Raw genomic sequence first — 7964 nt, 5'->3', positions numbered from 1 at the left:
ACCTCTTGGACTCCCCCTGCCTTGAAAGTTTCCTCGACCACCTCCTTTGTTATGAGCATGATTGTTGTTTTGATGTTGTGCTTGGTGGTTGACTCTTCCTCAGCCTCGTCCCCACAACCTATACCACATCCTCTTCCTCTTCCTCTGTTGTTGAAAAGGCCTTGTTTAGAATTGTTTCCACCCGACGTAGAGGAGTCTTCCTCAAGTTCCTTCTCTTTTACAATCAATAAGGACTCCAAATCTATAAACAAGATGTACTACATAAAGATATTGCTAGAGGGTAGAAAATATCCATTTCCACTTGAAGTGGCTTTGGAAAATAAAATGATGTGAAGCTGCAAGCTATGAAGAAAATCAACTACTACAGCATCGCATCTTTGTGATTAGTTTACATGTTGCAGTTAATTCATCTCTATCTTTCACTTGAGAATTGTGTATATTTGTAATTGTTTTGAGCATGCTATTATACTTACTGATGTAGATACTTTGCTCATCTTTTGAGCATGACCCACATTGTAGCCATGCCTATGATTGCATATTCTTGGGCTCATGTGAGGGATGTATGTATCCATCGACCATGCATCATCACAGTGTTATTACACTTATTGTGTCTGTTTTTCCTTATCACATTTGAAAATATCTCTAATTCACAAATGAATTTACTGAGGGATTTGCTTGTTTTTTTCCGTATCTCAGGAAAACTTGCTCACCATCTTGTAGGACCGGTGAGTGCACTATTCTTTCTTTTTTTGCACACACATGCATACACACACACAAATGCACATAATTAAGCATGTAAATAAATAAAGATTCACAAAAATTTACACATAATCTAACAGACTACACACACACACATACAAACCAAATTTAAAAAAGATAAAAAGTTGTATTAAATTTTGTTATTATTTTAATATTATCATTCTGAATAAAAAATAAAAAATTTGGTAATAAGAACATATTTAAAAAGGAATCATTCATGAGTTATTTTGATTCGGTTTAAATCAATTTATACTTTTAAAAAAAAAAATGCTACTTTGTTCATGTTTAAATTAAAACTTAGCTCGTTTGATCATTTTAATATGTTTAGACCTAAATTCTTAGGTTAAAGTGTTAGGGTTTGGTCATATTAATTACTTTAGAACTTGCCTCTTAGGATTGGCTAGCTGCATGTTTTAGTTAGTTGGCTTAAACTTAGCGTTTGGTCGGTTCAATCCGTTTAGGGCCGTTTCACTCCGCTTAGAGCTATCCGTTTAGGGTTAGCAGTTTTTGGTTATATGGTTGTGTTTGAACAATTAGGATAGGTCACGTAAAGCCACTTGAGGTTAGCAACTTTGGACTTGACCACTAATAGATGACTGTTTTCGAGCAGTTAGGGTAGGATGTGTAAAGTCGCTTAGGTTAGGTTGCTCTAAATCGGATTAGGGCAACGTTTGGCTATTTCAATCCGCTTAGGGCTAGCCACTTATGGTTAGCAGCTTAGGATTAGAAACTTGAGGCTAGCAGCTTCTAGTCTGGCCACTAATAGATGGTTCTATTTGGATGGTTAGTGTAGATCGTGTAAAGCACGTAGGTTTGGCCACTCCAAATTGGGTTGGCATAGCATTTGGCCATTTCAGTCTACTTAGGGCCAGGCTAGATGCTTAGGGTTAGCGGATTAGTGTTTGTGTGCTGCTAATAGATAACAAGGTTTAGACAATTAAGGTAGATTGTATAAAGTTGCTTAGGTTAAGCCGCTCCAAATCATATTAGGGCAGCGTGGTTTAGCCATTCAATTTGCTTAGGGCTCGTGACCTTTAGTTTGGTCGCTAATAGATGGCCATATTTGGAGCATTAGGGTAGACCCTATAAATCTACTTAGATTGGCCGCTCCAAATCAAATTAGTATAGCATTTGGACATTTTAGTCTGCTTAGGGCTAACTGCTTAGGGTTAGTGGCTTTTGGTTTGGCCAGTAAAACAGATGGGCACCGTGTTCGGATGATTGGGGTACATTGTGTAAAGCTACTTAGGTTAAGCTACTCTAAATTGGATTGAGGGAGCATTCGGCCATTTCAATCTGCTTAGGACTAGATGTTAAGGGTTAACAACTTAGGGTTAACAACTTTTGGTTAATTTGGTTGCTAATGTGAAGGAATGGATCGTAGGTGTGCGTGTGTGTAGTGAAGATGGAGAGAGTGCTAGAGTGCTAGAGAGAGAGAGAGAGAGAGAGAGAGAGAGAGAGAGAGAGAGAGAGAGAGAGAGAGAGAGAGAGAGAGAGAGAGCACAACACAGGTATGTGGGATGGAGCTCTCAAATCTCACTGTTTAAGCACAATGTGAGAATTAGTGAGAGCTCCTTATTTTTTGTATGTATAAAGAATAAGGAGATAAAGATAAATGTGTATGGCTGGACAATGGTCAGTAAACACTCGCAAAGCACGGTGAGGCACACCGCCTTTACCTAGCATTCTCTCACTAATGGCTGTGTGCCGATAAGTGGCGAGAAGAATATCCTACAACTAGTATATACAAGAGGTGAGAGAATACGACTCTCAACCTATGCCTAGTGTCTCACTCCAAACAGGTGAGTGCATATGTAATCGCTCTAGTGGAAATGCAACATGCATACCACTAGGGACAGAGCCACAATGACACTCTTGATGCAAGTATTTAGTGATGACTTACATGGCTCCACAATGCACATTGCCTATGTCAGTCATCACACAACTGAGAACTCCCATTGCAAATGCACCAACCGCATAAGCAAGATCAGGTCTTGAGACCAAAAGCTCAGACATGAGAGACCCAAAAGCCAAAAAAAAAAACATTATGTGTGCCAACCTATCCCTATTAGCAACCTCAGTGCCAAATGCATCCTCACCAAGAACCACCTGACTATGCATCACCATGTCATCATTGTTTGGCAAAGGCATATCTACTGAGAATGATTGTAAAACCAAAAAATTAGTACCACTAAAATCACACACAGCTGTTTAAAGGAAATTGTTGCCCTCAAACATATCAGACGCATCATAGAACAATGCATCAATCTCTTGCTCAACTGATGTAACCTCAATTGATGACTGACCAAGTTGTGCATCCCCAGAGATACCACTGTCTGTGTGAACATCACCACAAGACAAATGCACAACTTGCTCTCCATGCAGCACATCCACAAAAGAGACCTACCTTGTCTCTCACTCCAAACATGGCTGCATACACAGAGACTACACCACCTCATGTGTCAAAAATATGCAAAGGTATACCACACCACTTATAGCACATGTGGCTATCACCAGTGATCCCCTATGCATCTGAAATGACCCCTCTTCAAATAGTAGACAATGTCCACTACTTTGCACAACTGACGCACTAAAATGAGACTCTGGCTCATTTCTGGTACATAACGTACATCGTGTAGTGTAAGCAATGTACCGCTAGGTGAAGACATGCATACATCTCCATCACCCTCTATGTCATGCTAAACCATCAGCAAATTGCACAAAACCAAGTCTCCCACTAGAGAAAGAGAAAAACAAATCATGACGTGGTATCACGTGAAAAACTACATAATCGTCTAGTAGAAAACGTGTAGACAATGTGCTATCCCAAGACACAAAGTAAATTGAAGGCAAACTAGACTCGAAAGTGGCATGCCCGTCACATGCATACTCTCTAGCATCCATCCTCATAGTAGCATCATGCATCTTCCTCTTCCACTGCCTCATGTGCCTGAAGCAACGGTGCCTAATATGCCCATCGTGACCGTAGTGCCAACAAGTCAGTCACAATCGTGAGAGAGAACCACCTCTAACTTGAAACATCTCCATATCCATGCCAAAACTATAGAAAACAATGCTTGAGATCACAAGACTCTCCCACCCAAGAGCCAACCATTGTCTCAAGCAAAGAAGGTGAGAAAATGGTCAAGCTCACTAGCCTCTGCAATAGGCATACATATCTGGAAAAATTTTGACAGAGTCTCCTCTGTAACTGGAGCAAAAAACTCGACAATAAATCGCACTGGAGACAATAACAAATGCCCAAATGACCAATCCGGAAATGTAGTCCGGAATCACCTTACAAAGTCATACACTGAGCCAAACCGCTCTAGCCGGAGTATCACTCAACGGTGCCACAAATGACATACATATGTGAGTAAAAACTTGCTGCCAAAATGTGTCAATTGAATGAACAATGTGCCAAAAAATCATAGCATACACAGCCTGTGTAAGAATGGTAGTCAAAAGTCAACCACTATCAAGAATAACAAGAACTGTACTTGTAGAGTAACACAAGCTCGTGTATGGATGAAAAATATGGTTGCAAATCATCCCCAAAACAATCCTAAATTCAGCTCTCAAATAGTTGAAGAAATAGGTCACAAGTGTGCCGCAAATTAGCTTCCAATTGAGCCATACATAGAGACCTACAAAGACGGAGCGATGGCTGAAAATTTCAGCTCACAAATGACCCTCAAACTTGCCTGTAAACCTGTCATTGTGAGAGCTAAGATCAATCACAAACTATGGCAAGTAAACTCTAGCCACTATCCCACAAAATCATACACAAAACAAAAGCTCAAGACACCTGCTGTGTCGAAACCGGTATGCAAGCCAAAACACTACAGAAGATGTCCTCAACTGCAAATGGCAACACTTGTGGGAGTAATAGTCTCAACTTGTAACTAGGAGTCAAAATTGGAAGCTCCAAATGATTGAGCACTCATAGCTCAAGACAAAAAATGCAGAGCAAAACACGCTCGCGATGCACCACCCAAAAGGGAAAATATTGCACACAAATCTTGAGTGAGACAAGCAATTGCAATCTCAATTCCACCAACGATGCACATAAAACTCATGGGAAAATATCACGAGGGTTTTGTCAACAAAACGGCTACAAATATTTTGTTTACATCATTGCGAACACCTGCAAATCTAGTGCACAAATACTTGCTCTGCCTGTGACTGCCAAAAAATATGCTCAAGGCATACGTTGTCGAGTTCAAACTACAATCACATGAGTCTCCCTGACTATCAAACCACATAAGGCATACATCATATCCTCCCACCTGTGAGCAAACTTGCAGCCAATAATACTCTCACATCCGAGAGCAAACCATGTGTGAAATCCTCAACACACAATAAACAATTATTGTTCCAAAACTTTTAGAGGTCAAAATTAGTCCAAATGGACATCAAAACCCCAAGCTACAACCTAATCTTGCATAAATCGCATTCCGTAAGCAAAAGTTACGTAAAATACACTGTTTTGGAACCCAAAAAATGACATGTGGAAATCAATTTTTGCAAACCTACTGTAGTGTGGATTGATTTTTAAGCACTAGAAAGCTTCTATAAGCTCTTTGTATGCAAACCTATTGTAGTGTGGATTGATTTTTAAGCACTAGAAAGATTCTATAAGCTCTCTGTGTGACTGCTCACATGTTCGAGCTCTCCAACATTTTCTATGACCATAGTGCTGCGGATCCGCGCCTGCGCCGCCTCCCCGACCAAGCTCTGATATCAATTATGAAGGAATGGATCATAGGCGTGCATGTGTGCAGCGAAGATAAAGAGAGAGAGAGAGAGAGAGAGAGAGAGAGAGAGAGAGAGAGAGAGAGAGAGAGAGAGAGAGAGAGAGAGAGAGAGAGAGAGAGAGCACGACATAGGGATGTGGGGTGGAGTTCCTAAATCTCATTGTATGAGCACAATGTGAGAATCAGTGAGAGCTCCTTATTCTTTGTATGTATAAAGAATAAGGAGATAATGTGGACGGTCGAGACACTGGACGACGAACACGGGCAAAGCACGGTGAGGCACACCGCCTTTACCTAACAACTAATAGATGGTCATATTTGGAGAATTAGCATACACCATATAAAGCTACTTAGGTTTGACTGCTCCAAACGGATTAATATAGTGTTTTGCCATCTCAATCTTTTAGGGCTAGCCGCTTAGGATTAGCGTCTTTTTGGTTTTTTTGCTTAATAGTTGGCACACTGTGTTTGGATGATTAGGACACATTGTGTTAAGTCGCTTACGTTAAGCCACTCTAAATCTGATTAGGGAATCATTTGGTCATTTTAATTTGCTTAGGGCTAGTGGCTTAAAGTTAGCGGCTTAGGGTTAGAAACTTTTGGATTGGCCGCTAATAGATTGCCGTATAAGGGTAGGTAATGTAAAGTCACTTAGATTTGGCCAATACAAATTGGATTAGTGTAGCATTTGGCCATTTCAGCCTAGTAATAGGGCTAGTGACTCATGGTTTGGCCGCTAATAGATGGCCATGTTCGGACGGTTTGACCAAGAATAGTTTTAAAAAGATTGTTACCTATTACGTTTTTCCTCAATCTACATGCATTGTCATGTAGATATGGATGTGTACTTATATCATACCCATGAATATAGACATTGACCAATAAAGACAAAATCTTGGAAGAAAGTATTACTTGATCATCCTAATCTCTATGGACTGAGGTGTGCGGGGATCGAGCATGGTTAGAGATTGTGAGGTAGTTAAGTTACATTGTTATCTTCTTTTGGTTTGGCTAATTAGGGTTGTCATGCCAAGGGCATACCTAGAGGGGGTCATGAACCCGGGCTAGTAGGTGGCCAGCTGCGAGAGTAGAATAGAGGATTTGGTAGCCAAGGGCTATATAAGGGAGTTTGGGTGGTGCATCCAGCCAAGGCAGTTCCGTGGGCCTAGACAAGTATACACCCAAGTCATTTAACACCAAGAATAATGTTCATAACAGGATTGTATAAAAATTATAATTGGAACATGACATTGAACTATAATTATATCAAAATTATATATATATATATATATATATATATACATATCTTTCCATACACTTTCCTTCTCTTTCTCTACCAATTCCCTCTGTCTTTACCCCTACCTTCCTCTCTCTCTCTCTCTCTCTCTCTCTCTCTCTACACACACACACACCCTCTCTCCCTCTCTCTCACTCTCCCCCACCACCTCCCCACCCCTTTCTCTAACCTCACCTCTCTCTCTCTCCACCCCATCCTCCACTCCCCCCTTTCCTCTCTCTCTCTTAACCCTCCACTCCCTTCTTCGCTAACTCTCTATCTCTCTCTTTCCTCTCTCTCTCTCTCTCTCTCTCTCTCTCTCTCTCTCTCTCTCTCTCTCTCTCCCTCCTTCCTCACTGGCTCTCTCTACCCCTGTATCTCTCTCTCTATCTCTCTCTACACACACCCACTCTATCTCTCTCTACATACACCCTCTCTATCACTGTCTCATTCTTTCCCGCCAACTCCCCCCTTTCTCTTCCCTTGCCTCTCTCTCTCTCTCTCTCTCTCTCTCTCTCTCTCCACCCCATTCTCCACTCCCCCTTGTACTCTCTCTTCCCCCTCCAACCTCCCCCCCCCCCTCTCTCTCTCTCTCTCTCTCTCTCTCTCTAACCCCCTCCTCTCTCTCCTCCATCCCCTCTTTTCTCTCTTTCTCTTACACCTCGGTCCTCTCTCTCTCTCTCTCTCTCTCTCTCTCTCTCTCTCTCTCTCTCTCTCTCTCTCTCTCTCTCTCTCTCTCTCTCTCTCTCTCTTATGGAGTGGAGGTGTGGGGTGGAAGCATCGGGAAGTCTACTTGGAAAGAGTTTGAGAATGTCCAAAAGCGTTTTCTCACCAACTTTCTCCAAGTCAAGACACAAACACCCTACATGCTCTTACTTCTTGAGTCCGGATCGCTTCCCATTGAGGTCTTGGGCATGGAAAGGGTTGTGGAGTACATGCGTAAGACACAACGTAGCCCTTTGCATCGACTTCCTAGAATCGCATATGAAGCAAGTCAAAAGGTTCAAAAGACATGCAAGAGCAAAATACTAAGTTCGGGGTGGATGCTTGATATCAAGAAATGGTTTGGAAGATGGGATGCATGTCACTTGGTCAAGGATGCGTCGATCGACTCCCAAGTTAATGAGGCCTTCTTACAACGCCAATGTATCATGGCTTGGGAGAAATTCGGA

The sequence above is a fragment of the Adiantum capillus-veneris genome, chromosome 13, assembly GCF_014529385.1.
Source record: "Adiantum capillus-veneris isolate H3 chromosome 13, ASM1452938v2, whole genome shotgun sequence".
Taxonomy (NCBI): Eukaryota; Viridiplantae; Streptophyta; class Polypodiopsida; order Polypodiales; family Pteridaceae; genus Adiantum; species Adiantum capillus-veneris.
Note: the sequence above shows the minus strand (reverse complement) of the source record.